The following is a 23109-nucleotide window of genomic DNA, read 5'->3' on the forward strand; positions in this document are numbered from 1 at the left end:
ACGTCGTCCTCATGTAACTTTTTATCTCAAGATTTAGAATTATCGAGCCTTCCGACACACTTTATCATAATAAAATCTGGAACAGAACAATACATGTTAAAAAATCAAATTTATTTAATGTTGTGTTTTTAACAATAAAACATTATTTTAATAGTGTTGTTCTTTGGACTATAAAACAGGCGTATTCTTTGTGGGGTAGAACGTTTTGAAAATATCAGAACTCGGGTATGGTCTTAATATCACTGGACTGCCTTCTTCCGGTAGCATGAGTCCTGTTACACCTTACGATTCGATGGTAACATTTTTTTGTACACAATACAGGAAAATCTCACACGTTACAAAGTACTAGGTGGGTATGTATCGTCCAGCCTTCATGGTGTCTTTACGTGATAGTTGCTGCCACGTGAGGTCACGGTTAAAATGACGTCATACTCAGTTGTCTCTCTAGCGCTATACTGCGAAAGGAACCAATATACATTTATCTGATGGAAGTAGTTGAGAAGGTTCTGCTACTATTATTATCATTATTATCTCTCAGACTCCGATTCTCGAGCTCTCGAACTCTCAGTCTCAGTCTATCTCTATCTCAGTCTGTCTATGACTATCTCAATCTCAGTCTATCTCAGTCTCAGACTATCTCAGTCTCAGTCTATCTCAGTCTATCTCAGTCTCAGTCTATCTCAGTCTCAGACTATCTCAGTCTCAGTCTATCTCAGTCTCAGTTTATCTCAATCTCAGTCTATCTCAGTCTCAGACTATCTCAGTCTCAGACTATCTCAGTCTCAGTCTATCTCAGTCTCAGTCTATCTCAGTCTCAGACTATCTCAGTCTCAGTCTATCTCAGTCTCAGTCTATCTCAGTCTATCTCAGTCTCAGTCTATCTCAGTCTCAGTCTATCTCAGACTATCTCAGTCTCAGTCTATCTCAATCTCAGTCTATCTCAGTCTCAGACTATCTCAGTCTCAGTCTATCTCAGTCTATCTCAGTCTCAGTCTATCTCAGTCTCAGACTATCTCAGTCTCAGTCTATCTCAGTCTCAGTTTATCTCAATCTCAGTCTATCTCAGTCTCAGACTATCTCAGTCTCAGTCTATCTCAGTCTCAGTCTATCTCAGTCTCAGTCTATCTCAGTCTCAGACTATCTCAGTCTCAGTCTATCTCAGTCTCAGACTATCTCAGTCTCAGACTATCTTAGTCTCAGTCTATCTCAATCTCAGTCTATCTCAGTCTCAGACTATCTCAGTCTCAGTCTATCTCAGTCTCAGACTATCTCAGTCTCAGTCTATCTCAGTCTCAGTCTATCTCAGTCTCAGTCTATCTCAGTCTCAGACTATCTCAGTCTCAGTCTATCTCAGTCTCAGTCTATCTCAGTCTCAGTCTATCTCAGTCTCAGACTATCTCAGTCTCAGTCTATCTCAGTCTCAGTCTCAGTCTCAGTCTATCTCAGTCTCAGTCTATCTCAGTCTCAGTCTATCTCAGTCTCAGACTATCTCAGTCTCAGTCTATCTCAGTCTCAGTTTATCTCAATCTCAGTCTATCTCAGTCTCAGTCTATCTCAGTCTCAGTCTATCTCAGTCTCAGTCTATCTCAGTCTCAGACTATCTCAGTCTCAGTCTATCTCAGTCTCAGTTTATCTCAATCTCAGACTATCTCAGTCTCAGTCTATCTCAGTCTCAGTCTATCTCAGTCTCAGTTTATCTCAATCTCAGACTATCTCAGTCTCAGACTATCTCAGTCTCAGACTATCTCAGTCTCAGTCTATCTCAGTCTCAGTTTATCTCAATCTCAGTCTATCTCAGTCTCAGTCTATCTCAGTCTCAGTCTATCTCAGTCTTAGTCTATCTCAGTCTCAGTCTATCTCAGTCTCAGACTATCTCAGTCTCAGTCTATCTCAGTCTCAGTCTATCTCAGTCTCAGACTTTCTTAGTCTCAGTCTATCTCAGTCTCAGACTATCTCAGTCTCAGACTATCTCAGTCTATCTCACTCTCAGTCTATCTCAGTCTCAGACTATCTCTGTCTTAGTCTATCTCAGTCTATCTCAGTCACAGACTATCTCAGTTTCTGTCTATCTCAGTCTCAGTCTATCTCAGTCTCAGTCTATCTCAGTCTCAGTCTATCTCAGTCTCAGACTCAGTCTGTTTCAGTCTATCTCAGTCTCAGTCTCAGTCTATCTCAGTCACAAACTATCTCAGTTTCTGTCTATCTCAGTCTCAGTCTATCTCAGTCTCAGTCTATCTCAGTCTCAGTCTATCTCAGTCTCAGACTCAGTCTGTTTCAGTCTATCTCAGTCTCAGTCTATCTCAGTCTCAGTCAATCTCAGTCTCAGTCTGTCTTAGTCTCAGTCTATCTCAGTCTTAGTCTATCTCAGTCTCAGTCTGTCTTAGTCTCAGTCTATCTCAGTCTTAGTCTATCTCAGTCTCAGTCTATCTCAGTCTATCTCAGTCTCAGACTATCTCAGTCTCAGTCTATCTCAGTCTCAGTCTATCTCAGTCTCAGTCTATCTCAGTCTCAATCTATCTCAGTCTCAGACTATCTCTGTCTCAGACTATCTCAGTCTATCTCAGTCTATCTCAGTCTCAGACTATCTCAATCTCAGTCTATCTCAGTCTCAGACTATCTCTGTCTCAGACTATCTCAGTCTATCTCAGTCTATCTCAGTCTCAGACTATCTCAGTCTCAGTCTATCTCAGTCTCAGACTATCTCTGTCTCAGTCTATCTCAGTCTCAGACTTTCTTAGTCTCAGTCTATCTCAGTCTCAGACTATCTCAGTCTCAGACTATCTCTGTCTATCTCAGTCTCAGTCTATCTCAGTCTCAGACTATCTCAGTCTCAGACTATCTCAGTCTCAGACTATCTCTGTCTATCTCAGTCTCAGTCTATCTCAGTCTCAATCTATCTCAGTCTCAGACTATCTTAGTCTCAGTCTATCTCAGTCTCAGACTATCTCAGTCTCAGTCTATCTCAGTCTCAGTCTATCTCAGTCTCAGTCTATCTCAGTCTCAGACTATCTCTGTCTCAGACTATCTCAGTCTATCTCAGTCTATCTCAGTCTCAGACTATCTCAATCTCAGTCTATCTCAGTCTCAGACTATCTCTGTCTCAGACTATCTCAGTCTATCTCAGTCTATCTCAGTCTATCTCAGTCTCAGACTATCTCAGTCTCAGTCTATCTCAGTCTCAGACTTTCTTAGTCTCAGTCTATCTCAGTCTCAGACTATCTCAGTCTCAGACTATCTCTGTCTATCTCAGTCTCAGTCTATCTCAGTCTCAGTCTATCTCAGTCTTAGTCTATCTCAGTCTCAGACTATCTCAGTCTCAGACTATCTCAGACTATCTCAGTCTCAGACTATCTCTGTCTTAGTCTATCTCTGTCTCAGTCTATCTCAGTCTCAGACTATCTCAGTCTCAGACTATCTCAGTCTCAGTCTATCTCAGTCTTAGTCTATCTCAGTCTCAGTCTATCTCAGTCTCAGACTATCTCAATCTCAGTCTATCTCAGTCTCAGACTATCTCAATCTCAGTCTCAGACTATCTCAGTCTCAGACTATCTCAGTCTATCTCAGTCTCAGACTATCTCAGTCTCAATCTGTCTTAGTCTCAGTCTATCTCAGTCTCAGTCTATCTCAGTCTCAGACTATCTCAGTCTCAGTCTATCTCAGTCTCAGTCTATCTCAGTCTCATTCTATCTCAGTCTCAATCTGTCTTAGTCTCAGACTATCTCAGTCTCAGTCTATCTCAGTCTTGGTCTATCTCAGTCTCAGTCTATCTCAGTCTCAGTCTATCTCAGTCTCAGTCTGTCTCAGTCTCATTCTATCTCAGTCTCATTCTATCTCAGTCTCAATCTGTCTTAGTCTCAGACTATCTCAGTCTCGGCTTAAACTTTTGAATCTGATCTAGATTTGATTGATATTAGATAGCGTGTTGTACATACTTATCTATGAATGGAATAAAACATTTATTTGATAGAGACACCTAATTTTGTATTTTTTTTTTTTTCAATGGTAATTTGATTTCATTCTTTCCGGCTAAAGTTAATTGGCTGATAGAACCTGTACTATATTTCAACCTAGTTGAAGTGTCGGTGGCTTCGGAATACACTTAAGATATAATTACACAACCAAGTAGTCTCTATACTTTCCTATTTGTGAGTTTTACGATACCAAAGGTCATGAGCTAGTGAACAACGTAAAGCGCGAGAGGATGATCTCGTGCTTGAGAAGGAAGTACATATAAATGTATGTGTCATCAGCATTTTGTTGTCTCTGCATGTCTCAACCTCAACGTCCTGATCAACATATGTCACACTAACGATGTACCGAGCATTTTGTTGTCTCTGCATGTCTCAACCTCAACGTGCTGATCAACATACGTCACACTAACGATGTACCGAGCATTTTGTTGTCTCTGCATGTCTCAACCTCAACGTGCTGATCAACATACGTCACACTAACGATGTACCGAGTTCAACTTGAAGAGTAGCTCGGGTTTTTGTCTTACAATATGTCTTTCATCCAGTGAAATCGTCCACATGTTTACATGTCAATCGCGTTATATATCCTGAAATGTTTTTCATTGGTTGCTCCGATCTGAAATTGATTATGATGTCAAAATAGGAACAAAGATGTTACGTCATGAATTGAAAATGGCGCAACAAACTGGCTACCTCGGTTGGATTTTATATATCCACGCAAATGTAAGAACAACGGATATATTTTAAATGTGTATCTAAATGAGTTCCACTCAGTAAAAAGTGCATACGAAACGTTCACATAGCTTCAAAAATAATTGACGACGAAGAATACCGGGCTGTGAAACTTAAACCGGAAGTACACGGGAAGTTAGAACCAATGCGTATTTCCGGTCGATATACGTCATATACGTCTATTCTTCCTAGATGCACTAGCTATCAACATGTCTGATCCAAGATGAGGGAAATGATAATATATTACTTTATTCTCTAATTCAATATCTCAGGAGTCTTTAGGACAGAGAGGTTTACATTGATATAATACGTCATACATATTATTGGGAAAGTTATCTCACAAACATACATTTCATATACACAGAAATGGCGTACTGTGTAACAGATACGTCATAAACAAATCAAATGCAATCATTTTATCAAAACATAAACTTAGTCTAGCAAAGAAGGGAGGTAGCTATTGCGCATTTGATTATAAAGTCTCGTTTGTGGATATCACGTGATCATGACCTTTGTCCTATTTCAATGACCTTCACCTTTATAATTCATGTAAAAATTCACATTTTCTAGTTTTCCTTTGTCAAACCATCATGTTACAGAGGTTTCTGCTATTACATACACTAATTGATTGTTGACGAACAAATCAAACATATGAATTATTTCTGACAAGAGACATATTGATAATTATATATTTATATCACAAAGACACGTTGATAACCATTATATATTTATATCACAAAGACACGTTGATAATCATTATATATTTATATCACAAAGACACGTTGATAATCATATATTCTATATCACAGAGACATGTTGATAATCATTATATATTCTATATCACAGAGACGTGTTGATAATCATTATATATTTATATCACAAAGACACGTTGATAATCATTATATATTCTATATCACAGAGACACGTTGATAATCATTATATATTCTATATCACAGAGACACGTTGATAATCATTATATATTCTATATCACAGAGACGTGTTGATAATCATTATATATTTATATCACGGAGACACGTTGATAAGTATATATTCTATATCACAGAGACATGTTGATAATCATTATATATTCTATATCACAGAGACACGTTGATAATCATTATATATTTATATCACAGAGACACGTTGATAATCATTATATATTCTATATCACAGAGACACGTTGATAATCATTATATATTCTGTATCACAGAGACGTGTTGATAATTATATATTCTATATCACAGAGACACGTTGATAATCATTATATATTCTATATCACAGAGACACGTTGTTAATCATTATATATTTATATCACAGAGACACGTTGATAATCATTATATATTCTATATCACGGAGACACGTTGATAATCATTATATATTCTATATCACAGAGACACGTTGTTAATCATTATATATTCTATATCACAGAGACACGTTGATAATCATTATATATTTATATCACAGAGACGTGTTGATAATCATTATATGGTATAGCGACAAGCTTGACAACCGATTGGGTCTGAGACTGCATATGTTGAGGCCTCGGTATAAATGCTATCCAGACTGGGAAGAGTTGTTCCCCTTGTGTCACACTATTTATACCTTTTGTAGGTTAACTGGAGATTTCAGTCTACATAATGTACATCTCGTATTATCTTTATTGTTTTATACCACGAAATATCGAAGTGGTGTCTTAAAGTAGTTTATTTAAATGATAAAAAGAGAGGACAGAGAAGAGGAGAAGAAAAGAAAGAACCCCGTTAAGTATATTGATATCAATGTTCTCTAGAGACGTCATATCGTCCAGACTATTAACACTTGGTCACTTCTGTCTGAATTACACCTTTATTTGGTCATTACCTGGCCTGACGCACGTCACACTGGTAAGGAGTGGGAGGAGTAATATATAAAACATTTTTAAGTTCTACGAACTGAAAATTCCTGTCAACAGACAAATATTGCCGATTCACTATTCCACATTATAAATACGTACATGTATGACCTTTGGGTAATTATGAATTAACTACAAGAGGGAAAAATACTAAACACAAAATATTAAATCTATTTATAGAGAGTATATTTTGAGTATGATCCTTTATAAGCTTTGTAGTCCGACCCTTTCAAACACACATGCTCACATTTAACCGATATGCCGTGACACTTTATATAACGTATATTTTGACTAGAAAGCATCGTACGATGTCCCCGTGTGGTGGGATGATTACACTAGGTCAATATTTACTTTAACCAATTGTTGTTTGGTCGCTCAAAGTCAGTATTGTTATATAAATACTTTATATTTCAACACTATTATTGTGATAATACAATGTAGTAATACTGAACGTGTCACTGGCCTTATTCACAGCAAAACTACTTGAATAAACATGTTGATCACGTGTTCCAACCCAGAAGTCAACAACTCTGGTCTCATTACACTCTTAATGCGATATTTGTTTGTACATTGATGTACAGACATATTACAGATGTCTGTGTATTTGAACAAAGGTTACATGGCACACAACACTATGTAACATTTATCTTTCTATGATATATTTGTTACTATGTAACATTTATCTTTCTATGATATATTTGTTACTATGTAACATTTATCTTTCTATGATATATTTGTTACTGTGTAACATTTATCTTTCTATGATATATTTGTTTTATCTTGGGCTATTTAAGGAAAAATTCTGCTCAAATACCAAATTTATTGAGTCATAATATTGAAAAATCGGAGTGTACTCTTAATAAACCGCGAAACTGTTCGTGCTAAAAGTAGACACCATTTTTGGTTAAATATGGTTAAATAATTTTAACAAATAAAAGATATTCCTGAACAGATTGCAATATCATCTGTCTGTTTTCTTTTATAATTTCTTACACCCGAGCAAATCAAACCTTGCGTTACATAATGCATATGACGTCATTTTTTAAGGTTATGCGATGAAGACATTAGCAAATTGGCATGACATAAAAACTGGTCAATGACAAAGCTTGTTTAATACAGAATTCACGACACTTGAATTAATGTTATATACGAGTATGTTTTATTTTAAATCTTAAGGCTATATGCTACTTTACACATTCCATACATGATTTAAGTAAGAGCTAAGGTTATATGCTACCTTACACATTATACTTGTGATTTGAGTTAGAGTTAAGGTTATATGCTACCTTACACATTATACCTGTGCTTTGTGTCAGAGTTAAGGTTATATGCTACCTTACACATTATACCTGTTGATTTGTGTTAGAGTTAATGTTATATACTGCCTTACACATTATACCTGTGACTTGTGTTAGAGTTAATGTTATATACTGCCTTACACATTATACCTGTGACTTGTGTCAGAGTTAAGGTTATATGCTACCTTACACATTATACCTGTTGATTTGTGTTAGAGTTAATGTTATATGCTACCTTACACATTATACCTGTGACTTGTGTTAGAGTTAAGGTTATATGCTACCTTACATATTATACCTGTGATTTGTGTTAGAGTTAAGGTTATATGCTACCTTACACATTATACCTGTTGATTTGTGTTAGAGTTAAGGTTATATGCTACCTTACACATTATACCTGTGATTTGTGTTACAGTTAAGGTTATATGCTACCTTACACATTAAGGGTGTGATTTTACCTGTGATACATGTTTAAGTATTCAAGTCAATCATGTTTAGCCATTTATTGGTTTTACGTATTCATATGAATTAAAACTTACTATTTTCTGCAGTTTTTTTCTCCTTCTTGAACAACTTCGTAATCGGATAACAACAAGACATATTTCTTTATCTTCTTACTTCTGTCTGTACAGTAATCCAGCTTATATATCCGTCCTTTTGATAAAGTTACTCCAGTATAAACACTAACACACCAAGAAAGTGACCCAATCTCGCGTGAGTTATCGATGTCAGATATCGGGAGAGGTTAGACCCAATCAACACGTCTAATTACCCGATAATCTTTGTAATGACAAATATTCGTCATTCCATGACACATCAGTACTTTTATGGACGGTTTAGTTCGACCGGAAAGCCTGGAATCGCCACGGGGACTGGTATCCTGTCTTAACAGTGTACTTACTTCCGGGATTTATAATAGACATATCGACTTGTATATATTGGTAATGACGGAGTAGACACACATATCAATCACATGTGTACATTGGGTAGAACACTGTGACACATAACTGATTTTACAGGTGAGTTAATATCAGCTAACGTGTTATTCGGACCAGGTAAGATTGACCTATTCAACACATTTAAGTTAGTTAAATGCACTTCAACAGAAGCAACAAGGAAATAAAGAAAAGGTTTAAGAAATATTCCAATTCAATATCAAATGCACAAGTATAACTTTTGCAGTTTATCCGTGGCCAAGGCACGGTGTATACTATACATTTAATGATCACTGGTTGAAGGCACGTTCTATTCGGTGTACAATTACAGAAAGAGCCGGAAGCCGTGTTAATATGACCGTATTTGTCGCGATACATTGACTTGGCCAAACGACAACTGTCACCATTTAGAGTAAAGGAGTCCTTTGTAAAACTACCTGACATGGGACATTGTAACACAATTTACAAAGGGAGACATAACGTCATAATATAAACCTGGCGTCACGATACGCGATGGCCCATGTGCTCCACGCTTCACTGAATTTATGTCACAATGACCGATGGTTCTAAATCTAATGCTCCGTCAGCTCAGTGACAAACAATATTACAAAAGTTAATGAATTAAAACAAGAAACATTCAGTTTACAAAATCCAAATCAGACATCGAATTCGGCTTAATAAAGATATACAGGATGAGGAATAACAAGGTTTGAATCCGAAAGAAGATATTTAAATGAATCACTTCTGTTATACAGAGACCTTTAAAAAGTATAACAAAACTTATACGAAGTGTTACGGAAGGGAAAGCGCCTTCTGTTTTATGAACGACACCCGTCATTTATTGGTTAATCTCAGATCATGTTCTTAAATGTGAACCTTGTTTATAATGAAGCATTGTTTGGTGTGTGTGTGTGTGTGTGTGTGTGTGTGTGTGTGTGTGTGTGTGTGTGTGTGTGTGTGTGTGTGAGAGAGAGAGAGAGAGAGAGAGAGAGAGAGAGAGAGAGAGAGAGAGAGAGAGAGAGAGAGACTGGTCAGTCACCAAATAGAGCTAAATAGAGGTTCTCTCTAGCAGAAATGAATTTGTTTTTGAAATTATTCGTTTTTCTTCATTAGTTTGTATTGATATCATTTTTAGTGGTTTAGTCAAAATTTTCAAACAGTTTACGCTCTCCTGTTGTGTACATTTTCATTCACTTTGACTCTTCTGTTTGTACATTTTACCTCTTTCCTGTAAGTATTTTAGTATGTGAACGATGTATTTTCCAGCAGAAACAACATGACACAAGCTCATTACTTTACGATTATATCTATTAATAGAAACATTATAATACCTCAAATGCAAAATGCATTAGTTCTATGCAACGTACATTTGTAGTCACTTATATCTGGCCAGTGAGATACATGTAGTATTGTACATTTGTATATTCCTTAACTATGACACAACAGCATTTGTAAAAAGGCTTAGTTCTTAGTCTAGATTTGTTTGGATGATGAAATATGTACATGTGCACTACAGGTCTACTAATCATATGACATAATGAATGTTATTTTAGAAAACGTCATTCAGGAATTGAAAGATTTGAATAAACTGGAAAACTTTGTTGGGAAAACTTTACTGAAAACACAAGATAAACATAAATATTTCGGATTGGTAGGATTTATTTAAGGTCAATATGGTAATCCGAAACAATATTTCCAAAAAGAACAAGTCTACATCGGAAATACACAAATTAAATTGATCATTTAAAGAGTGAGCTGTAATAAACATTCTTCAAACATGGCTACTGGTCTTCAGCAAATTATATTAAGTTGACATGCATACATGTGACACCAACTGTATTCCTTACTAAATATAATTACTACACGTTATATCAGTAATCACTCATCTACACAAACATCACTACCTTTCATCTGTCTGAAACATTTATCTACTGTCCTTTTGTAATCATAAGTCTGTGTCTCCATGTGCGCCTGGTTTGGATGGTATTGGATTTGTTCAGACAAACAAGTGGAATACATTTGTTGTGTCAGTCACATCAGAAAATGGGGAGGGGTAGTGCACTCAAAATCTTGAGAAGAAAAAGGTGGCGGGGGGGCTCTGTGCAGTGAGAGGGAATATACATAAACAACCACCCTCTTCAACTATCTTCCTTTATTCTCCTCCTAACACAGGAGAGTTACAGTAAACAAGGGAGGCAATCATGTAATACAGTTATCAAAGTTACCTCCCCTTCGACCATCTGTGGATGATTTACATACAACTACCTATACGTGTATACGTAACAGTGGTTAGGCGCAAAGGTGTAAATTAGCTTATATTATAATTACATTGTATGTTGCTTGCAAATACAATACATTATTGTTTTTAAATATTACTACCATTGTTAATACAACTGATGCAGTTATTTACCTCGAGACGTCGACTTTTCTGGACTGCTGTGCTAGGCCTGTACCGGAAACACTACTATACTATACTATACTATACTATACTATACTATACTATACTATACTATACTATACTATACTGTACTGTATAGTACTATACTGTACTATACTATACTATACTATACTATACTATACTATACTATACTACACTACACTACACTACACTACACTACACTACACTACACTACACTATACACTATACTATACTACACTACACTACACTACACTACGCTATACACTATACTACACTACACTACACTACACTACACTACACTACACTACACTGTGCTATACTATACTATTCTATGCTATACTATACTATACTATACTATACTATACTATACTATACTATACTATACTATACTATACTATACTATACTATACTGTACTGTACAGTACTATACTATACTATACTATACTATACTATACTATACTATACTATACTATACTATACTGTACTACACTACACTACACTACACTACACTACACTACACTACACTACACTACACTACACTACACTACACTACACTATACACTATACTATACTACACTACACTACACTACACTACACTACACTATACACTATACACTATACTATACTACACTACACTACACTATACTATACACTATACTATACTATACTACTATACTATACTATACTGTACTGTACAGTACTATACTATACTATACTACACTATACACTACACTACACTACACTACACACTACACTACACTAAACTTCGCTACACTACACAATACTACACTACACTATACTACACTACACTACACTACACTATACACTATACTATACTATACTACACTACACTACACTATACTATACACTATACTATACTATACTATACTATACTATACTATACTATACTATACTATACTATACTTTACTATACTATACTATACTATACTATGCTATACTATACTATACTATACTATACTATGCTATACTATACTATACTATACTGTACAGTACTGTACTATACTATACACTACACTATAATATACTATACTGTACAGTACTATACTATACTATACTATACTATACTGTACTGTACTGTACTGTACTATACTATACTATACTATACTATACTATACTATACTATACTATACTATACTATACACTATACTATACTATACTATAATATACTATACTATACTATACTATACTATACTATACTATACTATACTATACACTATACTATACTATAATATACTATACTATACTACACTACACTACACTACACTACACTACACTACACTACACTACACTACACTACACTACACTACACTACACTATACTGTACTGTACAGTACTATACTATACTATTCTATACACTATACTATACTATATTATATACTATACTATACTATATACTATACTATACACTATACTATACTATAATATATATACTATACACTATACTATACTATACTATACTATACTATACTATACTATACTATACTATACTATACTATACACTATACTATACTATACCACTATACTATACTATACTATACTGTACTGTACAGTACTATACTATACTATATAATATACTATACTATACACTATACTATACTATACTGTACAGTACTGTACTATACTATAATATACACTATACTATACTATACACTATACTATACACTATGATATACTATACTATACACTATACTATACTATACTATACACTATACTATACTATACTATACTATACTGTACTGTACTGTACTATACTATACTATACTATACTATACTATACTATACTATACTATACTATACTGTACTGTACTGTACTGTACTGTACTGTACTGTACTGTACTGTACTACACTACACTACACTACACTACACTACACTACACTACACTACACTACACTACACTATACACTATACTATACTATACTATACTATACTATACTATACTGTACAGTACTGTACTATACTATACACTACACTACACTATACTATACTATACTGTACAGTACTATACTATACTATACTATACTATACTATACTATACTATACTATACTATACTATACACTATACTATACTATACTATACAATACACTATACTATACTATACTATACTATACTATACACTATACTATACTATACTATACTATACACTATACTGTACTATACCATACTATACTATACTATTTTGTTGGTTTTGGCTTTCTATCACCTTTAAATGAAAATAAGTATATTACCGAGTAGACGTAGTATACAGACTTCACGGAGTCTGACAGAACTGTGGTGAGGACAGACTAACAGAGTTGTCATACAGTTTATCATGAACTGTTATCAGTACCGATTTTAAGTTTTCATTCTTTTCTCTTTTGTTGTTTTTAGATGAAATGTTTGAAGTCCTTTTTGTCCTGTGTCGAATGGATGACTCCAACTCACCAGATCAAGGCTGTAGGAGTTACGCCCCTTTGTCCAGCTTATTTCCTATGGTTGTGACATGTTTCTTTTAAATTGCTTAAGAAAAAGTACAGTAGAACTCCTTTTAACCGATTAGATTGACTTAGATTGACCCTCGTTAAACCTCGTTAACCTATAAACAGTGCCGGACCTACATAAGACCAGGTCAGTTGTCCTGTCAACGGTGCCGGACCCTCATTAGACACGTAAACAGTGACTTATAGACAGTGTCGGACCCTCATAAGACCGGACGGTTTGACTTAAAGACAGTGCCGAACCCTCGTTAGATCGGACGAGTTGACTTATAGTGAGTGTCGGACCATCGTTAGACCGGACGGGTTGACTTATAGACAGTGTCGGACCATCGTTAGACCGGACAAGTTGTTGACAAATCGTTGACCAGTAAACAGTACTAGTTATACGAACTTCAAATTATATTATTCAGTTTCCATCTCGTGTACAACTCCAGTTATATCGTTCAGTTTCTATCTTGTGTACAACTCCAGTTATATCATTAAGTTTCTATCTCGTGTACAACTCCAGTTATATCATTAAGTTTATATCTCACGTACATCTCCAGTTATATCATTAAGTTTATATCTCGTGTACAACTCCAGTTATATCATTAAGTTTATATCTCACGTGCAACTCCAGTTATATCATTAAGTTTATCTCTCACGTACAACTCCAGTTATATCATTAAGTTTATATCTACAACTCTGGCGGTCAAACGCCTTGTTCTATATTTGATCAATATAAGTAGAATAGGGAATAGACTCCCGAATAAGTCGGGCCCCTGCATCAAGAAAGTGAACCCCATTTATAACCCCTAAAGGTGCTCAAGATGGGGAACCTATATGCGTTTATTCGAAATATTCGTCTAGTATGTGGTCTGGGGGAGCAACCCTTTGGGAACCCCCAAAAAAGGTTTGTGAAGGGGCTATTTATTCGGATACTCCGGCTCCTTGTCAGATTGTTTAGGACATTACACCGAGATTAATATCTAAATGGGGTTAGTGTGATGTGGAAAAGAAAAGAGAGAAAATGAAAAATGATTATCGCCTGATTGCTTGTCTTCTTTATGGTGCGTAAATGGCCGGTTTTCAACAAAGTTACTTTAGTGAGTCAAGCATGTAAAAATTAAGAGGTACACAATTAGGGGTATATTTTTTACAGTACCGTCGAAAAAAACTATAGAATTTGAAAATGTGTGCTTGCATATTGCATCAATTTTTTCCACGTTCTGGGACTCTTTGTTTAACCTGAATGAATTAAAAATAAACCAGATAAAATTTGAGAATTCTGTCTGGTATACAGTATCACTGTAATAGTATGGGTTTTTTTTTATCTCAGTCTCGTGGCCGCCGGTAACTGAAAGCTTGCATAGTTTCTTTCACATTTATATGTAAATGGCATGACCATTTTGAAAAACTAATGGTTAATAAATTTGATAAAGTTCATAGCAAATGTTTCTCTAGTTCAAGTGAAATGGTCCCATATTTCCATAAAGTTTAAATAAAAATCCCGATCACGTGACCTACATTTATCGGAGCGAATTCGACACAAGACGGTCATTGTAACTAGCCTATGTTTATGACAACAAAAATCACCAGATATTTCTTACGTTGTTTATATTAAGAAACATAGAAACACAAAATAGATTTATACTAACGTTGTCCGTTTAGGAGAGGCTGATTTACACGAAATTGCAGAAATAATTAATAATACCCCCCGCTCTTTCTCCTCCTCTCTCCCCCCTCCCCCGCCCCTTTCTCCTCTCCTTTTCTCTCTCCTCTCTCCCCCCTCTCTCTCTTTCCCCCTCTCTCTTTCCCTCCCTCACCCCACTCTCTCTCTTTCTCCCCCCATCCCCTCTCTCTCTCTTTCCCTCCCTCACCCCACCTCTTTCTCTTTCCCTCCCTCCCCTTTCTCTCTATTTTCCCCCTCTCTCTCTGTCCGTGTGATTTTGTATTTCAACACGTCGTCTTGTATTGTAAATGAAGTATTTGGTCAAATTTTATGGGGAGAGGGCCTAACCTGACAACCTGTGCCTAATCCCATTGTAACTGTTGGAACTGTAAGCCTGTTAGATGTTGTAACTGTTAGAACTGTAAGCCTGTTAGATATTGTAACTGTTAGAACTGTAAGCCTGTTAGATATTGTAACTGTTAGAACTGTAAGCCTGTTAGATATTGTAACTGTTAGAACTGTAAGCCTGTTAGACATTGTAACTGTTAGAACTGTAAGCCTGTTAGATGTTGTAACTGTTGGAACTGTAAGCCTGTTAGATATTGTAACTGTTAGAACTGTAAGCCTGTTAGATGTTGTAACTGTTAGAACTGTAAGCCTGTTAGATATTGTAACTGTTAGAACTGTAAGCCTGTTAGATATTGTAACTGTTAGAACTGTAAGCCTGTTAGATATTGTAACTGTTAGAACTGTAAGCCTGTTAGATGTTGTAACTGTTAGAACTGTAAGCCTGTTAGATATTGTAACTGTTGGAACTGTAAGCCTGTTAGATATTGTAACTGTTAGAACTGTAAGCCTGTTAGATATTGTAACTGTTAGAACTGTAAGCCTGTTAGATATTGTAACTGTTAGAACTGTAAGCCTGTTAGATGTTGTAACTGTTAGAACTGTAAGCCTGTTAGATGTTGTAACTGTTGGAACTGTAAGCCTGTTAGATATTAGCTATTGTAACTGTTAGAACTGTAAGCCTGTTAGATATTGTAACTGTTAGAACTGTAAGCCTGATATTGTAACTGTTGGAACTGTAGCCTGTTAGATATTGTAACTGTTAGAACTGTAAGCCTGTTAGATATTGTAACTGTTAGAACTGTAAGCCTGTTAGATATTGTAACTGTTGGAACTGTAAGCCTGTTAGATGTTGTAACTGTTAGAACTGTAAGCCTGTTAGATATTATAACTGTTAGAACTGTAAGCCTGTTAGATATTATAACTGTTAGAACTGTAAGCCTGTTAGATATTAGCTATTGTAACTGTTAGAACTGTAAGCCTGTTAGATATTGTAACTGTTGGAACTGTAAGCCTGTTAGATATTAGCTATTGTAACTGTTAGAACTGTAAGCCTGTTAGATATTGTAACTGTTGGAACTGTAAGCCTGTTAGATATTGTAACTGTTAGAACTGTAAGCCTGTTAGATATTGTAACTGTTAGAACTGTAAGCCTGTTAGATATTGTAACTGTTAGAACTGTAAGCCTGTTAGATATTATAACTGTTAGAACTGTAAGCCTGTTAGATATTAGATATTGTAACAGTTAGAACTGTAAGCCTGTTAGATATTATAACTGTTAGAACTGTAAGCCTGTTAGATATTAGCTATTGTAACTGTTAGAACTGTAAGCCTGTTAGATATTAGATATTGTAACTGTTAGAACTGTAAGCCTGTTAGATATTGTAACTGTTAGAACTGTAAGCCTGTTACATATTAGCTATTGTAACTGTTAGAACTGTAAGCCTGTTAGAGATTGTAACTGTTAGAACTGTAAGCCTGTTAGATATTGTAACTGTTAGAACTGTAAGCCTGTTAGATATTGTAACTGTTAGAACTGTAAGCCCGTTAGATATTGTAACTGTTAGAACTGTAAGCCTGTTAGATATTGTAACTGTTAGAACTGTAAGCCTGTTAGATATTAGCTATTGTAACTGTTAGAACTGTAAGCCTGTTAGATATTGTAACTGTTAGAACTGTAAGCCTGTTAGATATTGTAACTGTTAGAACTGTAAGCCTGTTACATATTAGCTATTGTAACTGTTAGAACTGTAAGCCTGTTAGATATTGTAACTGTTGGAACTGTAAGCCTGTTAGATGTTGTAACTGTTAGAACTGTAAGCCCGTTAGATATTGTAACTGTTAGAACTGTAAGCCTGTTACATATTAGCTATTGTAACTGTTAGAACTGTAAGCCTGTTAGATATTGTAACTGTTAGAACTGTAAGCCTGTTAGATATTGTAACTGTTAGAACTGTAAGCCTGTTAGCTATTGTAACTGTTAGAACTGTAAGCCTGTTATTGTAACTGTTAGAACTGTAAGCCTGTTAGATATTGTAACTGTTAGAACTGTAAGCCTGTTACATATTAGCTATTGTAACTGTTAGAACTGTAAGCCTGTTAGATATTGTAACTGTTAGAACTGTAAGCCTGTTAGACATTGTAACAGTTAGAACTGTAAGCCCGTTAGATATTGTAACTGTTAGAACTGTAAGCCTGTTAGATATTGTAACTGTTAGAACTGTAAGCCTGTTAGATCAATTGTAACTGTTAGTAACTGTTAGATATTGTAACTGTTAGAACTGTAAGCCTGTTACATATTAGCTATTGTAACTGTTAGAACTGTAAGCCTGTTAGATATTGTAACTGTTAGAACTGTAAGCCTGTTACATATTAGCTATTGTAACTGTTAGAACTGTAAGCCTGTTAGATATTGTAACTGTTAGAACTGTAAGCCTGTTAGATATTGTAACTGTTAGAACTGTAAGCCTGTTAGATATTGTAACTGTTAGAACTGTAAGCCTGTTAGATATTGTAACTGTTAGAACTGTAAGCCTGTTAGATATTGTAACTGTTAGAACTGTAAGCCTGTTAGATATTGTAACTGTTAGAACTGTAAGCCTGTTAGATATTGTAACTGTTAGAACTGTAAGCCTGTTACATATTGTAACTGTTAGAACTGTAAGCCTGTTAGATGTTGTAACTGTTAGAACTGTAAGCCTGTTAGACATTGTAACTGTTAGAACTGTAAGCCCTGTAAGCCCGTTAGATATTGTAACTGTTAGAACTGTAAGCCTGTTAGATATTGTAACTGTTGGAACTGTAAGCCTGTTAGATATTGTAACTGTTAGAACTGTAAGCCTGTTAGATATTGTAACTGTTAGAACTGTAAGCCTGTTACATATTAGCTATTGTAACTGTTAGAACTGTAAGCCTGTTAGATATTGTAACTGTTGGAACTGTAAGCATGTTAGATGTTGTAACTGTTGGAACTGTAAGCCTGTTAGATATTGTAACAGTTAGAACTGTAAGCCTGTTAGATATTGTAACTGTTAGAACTGTAAGCCTGTTAGATATTGTAACTGTTAGAACTGTAAGCCTGTTAGATATTGTAACAGTTAGAACTGTAAGCCTGTTAGATATTGTAACTGTTAGAACTGTAAGCCTGTTAGATATTGTAACTGTTAGAACTGTAAGCCTGTTACATATTAGCTATTGTAACTGTTAGAACTGTAAGCCTGTTAGATATTGTAACTGTTAGAACTGTAAGCCCGTTAGATATTGTAACAGTTAGAACTGTAAGCCTGTTAGATATTATAACTGTTAGAACTGTAAGCCTGTTAGATATTGTAACTGTTAGAACTGTAAGCATGTTAGATATTGTAACTGTTAGAACTGTAAGCCTGTTAGATATTGTAACTGTTAGAACTGTAAGCCTGTTAGATATTAGATATTGTAACTGTTAGAACTGTAAGCCTGTTAGACATTGTAACTGTTAGAACTGTAAGCCTGTTAGATATTAGCTATTGTAACTGTTGGAACTGTAAGCCTGTTAGATATTGTAACTGTTAGAACTGTACGCCTGTTAGATATTAGATATTGTAACTGTTAGAACTGTAAGCCTGTTAGACATTGTAACTGTTAGAACTGTAAGCCCGTTAGATATTGTAACTGTTAGAACTGTAAGCCTGTTAGATATTGTAACTGTTAGAACTGTAAGCCTGTTAGATATTGTAACTGTTAGAACTGTAAGCCTGTTAGACATTGTAACTGTTAGAACTGTAAGCCTGTTAGACATTGTAACTGTTAGAACTGTAAGCCTGTTAGATATTGTAACTGTTGGAACTGTAAGCCTGTTAGACATTGTAACTGTTAGAACTGTAAGCCTGTTAGACATTGTAACTGTTAGAACTGTAAGCCTGTTAGATATTAGCTATAACCAATTACAATACAACAATATATTTAAATTAAACAAAAACATTTGTTACCTATACATATATATGTTCATATCCATTACTGTATTCCTTCACCTGTTGATTGCCTGGTTTCTCCTGATGTTATGTACTTGTACCGTGAAGTTGGGTATACATCCAGGCAACAATGTATCAAAATAAACTATGCTGTTGTTAAAAATAAGTATATACTAAAATTTTAAAAATGGGTGAAATTCCGACATGTATAAAGTGATTAGTTATCCCATTCTAGACACAGTAACAAGAAATTCCTGACTAAAATTCGATTTTTTTTTTATCGGAAAACACAACAATTGAAGGGAAATGGACTTTTTTTCATTAATTTTTCCCCTTAGATTTTAGAAATGATTATAAAAATTCTTAAAATAAAGGAAGTTTTGTGAAACTTGGGGCTTGGGATAGATTCTGTCAACCCATCCAAATACTGTCCATTTATACCAATTGTAGTTTTACAATAGCAGGACAATGCCACTGGATGTTTGAGTACGATGCAATAAATGACATGCACCGTTACAACGTCTTTATTGTTGTCATGGAAACGATAACTACTCATACGGAATGGCTCTTTCACCTGACGGATTACACTGTCGATAACGAATTGTTTATTTCATTAACACCAAATTATTGTTGTCATAAGACAGTGTCATGGATAGGCTATGTAAATATAAGCACTAAACTGTCTTGTCATGACATTTATAGCACTTATAAATGACAAAGATATGCAGAAAAATAGACCATATTGCAATATGATGTTTACGTTTAAAGCCCCAATATACGTAACATTCACCAAAAATTTAGAGTAGAATCACACATAATTATTGAGATATTCTCTAAGATGTAGTTAAAATTAAGTTATTCAAACAATAGTTACCATGACTTTGTGCATAAAGTATTGATATATGAACAGTTGAAACTCGCTATTTGTAAACACACCTCCATTTTAAACACGCCGCCATCGAAATTACGATTGTTGCCGAACCACGTCGGAAAGTTCATGACCTGTCTCGCGAGAGTTGAGGTTTCTACTTATAGAGGAAGCACATGCAGATATGTTTACGGTAAGTTTTTGTTTACAAACATTGTTTGCGAAGTCTTGTCGTAGACTTGAGGTATTCCTGTGATAAACATTCAGTTTTTGGGATATTATTAGAAGGAATAATTAGTTTAGAAACGATACGACGCACAATTATAACGTAAGAATGCAGAACTGGCCTGATGTATGATTGAAAAAAAGGAAGCGACTGGTGAACGTCTGTACTGTGTCTGCCATGTTTACACACGCGGAATATGCGCATGCGCAATGTCATCGCTACGAGCGGTAATGTATGAGTTATTGTGGGTCCCACATTGTTTATTTTCCGATTTTTTCAATTTTTATTTAAATTGAAAACAGTCAGTTTTATTTTCTTTAATTAAAGGAAAATATTTGTTTTGTTACATATATTACGGGGAAAATAAGATAACGTTTGTTTTTTTATAGTGATTTTTAGTATATTGTGGCTTTAAAGCTTTGTCAATTACCATGACAATAAATGTCATATCATTATAGTTCAATGCTTAGGTATACTGGATGGTATTGTGATTTAAAAGGAAACATCTGACATATCAGATATTACATGTTAAGTCGAATTCGAGATATATTACTTACTTACAACATATTTCCTGTATACATCAATTTATCCTGTATACATCAATTTATCCTGTATACATCAATTTATCAAATGATAAAAGTTTCAGTTGCCTTCATGACAAGACAATAATCACGAAAATAGTTGCTTTTAGACACAATTAAACTGCAGACTTTTCGAAATGTCGTACATTAGAAGTTATTCTAAGAAAATGTAAAAAAAAAAGAAAAGAAAATACATATAAATGACATTATATTCAATAGAAACAAACTAAAAATAAAATTTGAAGTCGACAAAATTGTTAAAAAAATTCTTGGGTTGGACGCAGTTGGCCCTATTTTCCTTTTGAAGACTTCGCCTGATAGACCATCAATATACATGTTGTTATTCTCCCGCAGGACCCCCACGAGACCTACAATTAATTCTCCCCCTGTGGGAGCCTCACGAGGTCTGTAACGCGTCCCCCGTGGAAGCCCCGTGAGGCACGCATTTAATAATCTTTATATCGAGTTACTTAGACATTGAAGACAAGTATAATATGTAGACAATCTGTAAAACGACCATTTTGATAATGTATTAGAAGCAAGAAGATGTTAAGTTTTCTCCTGGCAAACCCCCTAAGTTGACTGAAGACGTTTTGGGTGTATGTACTAAGTAGGTCTATCTATTTTAAGAATATTTTCTAGTTTTATGATTACATCTTAAGACTTTATTTCATGTCTTTAAAGATCGATCAATTTCAGGGGCAAACATTTAAAAAAAGAAATGTGATGTAATTAATCGGTATAATTACGTGTGACGGGTAGTAAAGTAATTCCTTACACAAAATGTCCTGTCTTTTATTTGACCTTTCAACGGATCAATGCTTTTCTCAGTCTATATCCTGTGAATTCTGATTGATAATATTTTAGATACATAATAAAGATTAGAAAAACAAACCGGTTTACGTGCGTTTTTCTATATTTCAGTACATTAAGATCCTATCTAAAGCATTACGATGTCATTCTTTGTTTCTCATTTCTAAATATGATACCATTTTTGTTGCTTTACGTCCTATCAACGAGGCTTTATCCACTAAGCCACCGCGGCTCCTATTTTTGTCGGTATTAGTAATGACGAATAATGACGAAATCTTTATCAGAAAAATATTTATTCATGTCACGACACTTTTACATGCCAAATTGACACCAGCGGTCACAATACACGGACATTTTACAAGTCGAATTGACACCAGCGGTCACAATACACGGAAATTTTACAAGTCGAATTGACACCAGCGGTCACAATACACGGACATTTTACAAGTCGAATTGACACCAGCGGTCACAATACACGGAAATTTTACAAGTCGAATTGACACCAGCGGTCACAATACACGGACATTTTACAAGTCGAATTGACACCAGCGGTCACAATACACGGAAATATTGCGAGTCGAATTGACACCAGCGGTCACAATACACGGAAATTTTACAAGTCGAATTGACACCAGCGGTCACAATACACGGACATTTTACATGTCGAATTTACAGCATTGAACTGCCTGCATTCATTAAGTACGTAACGATTGTAAAAGCCCATTGGCCAGTAAACGAAATGGAGAATTTTCAACCATTTAACTTTGAGTTGCATTCATTGCCGATGTGAATGTAATTTAATTGTATTTATATCGACAATGAATACAAGATACGACCGTTAAGGAGTTATAGTCACATTTCAGATATTATTTTGAAATGTTAAAGTGTTTATTATAAAAATGTTTATTTTTTCCGTGTGTTTATTTAATGGA

This window comes from Ylistrum balloti, unplaced genomic scaffold (genome assembly GCF_031769215.1).
Source record: "Ylistrum balloti isolate Yb309-2 unplaced genomic scaffold, AGI_CSIRO_Ybal_v1 Utg369692, whole genome shotgun sequence".
In the NCBI taxonomy this organism is placed as follows: Eukaryota; Metazoa; Mollusca; class Bivalvia; order Pectinida; family Pectinidae; genus Ylistrum; species Ylistrum balloti.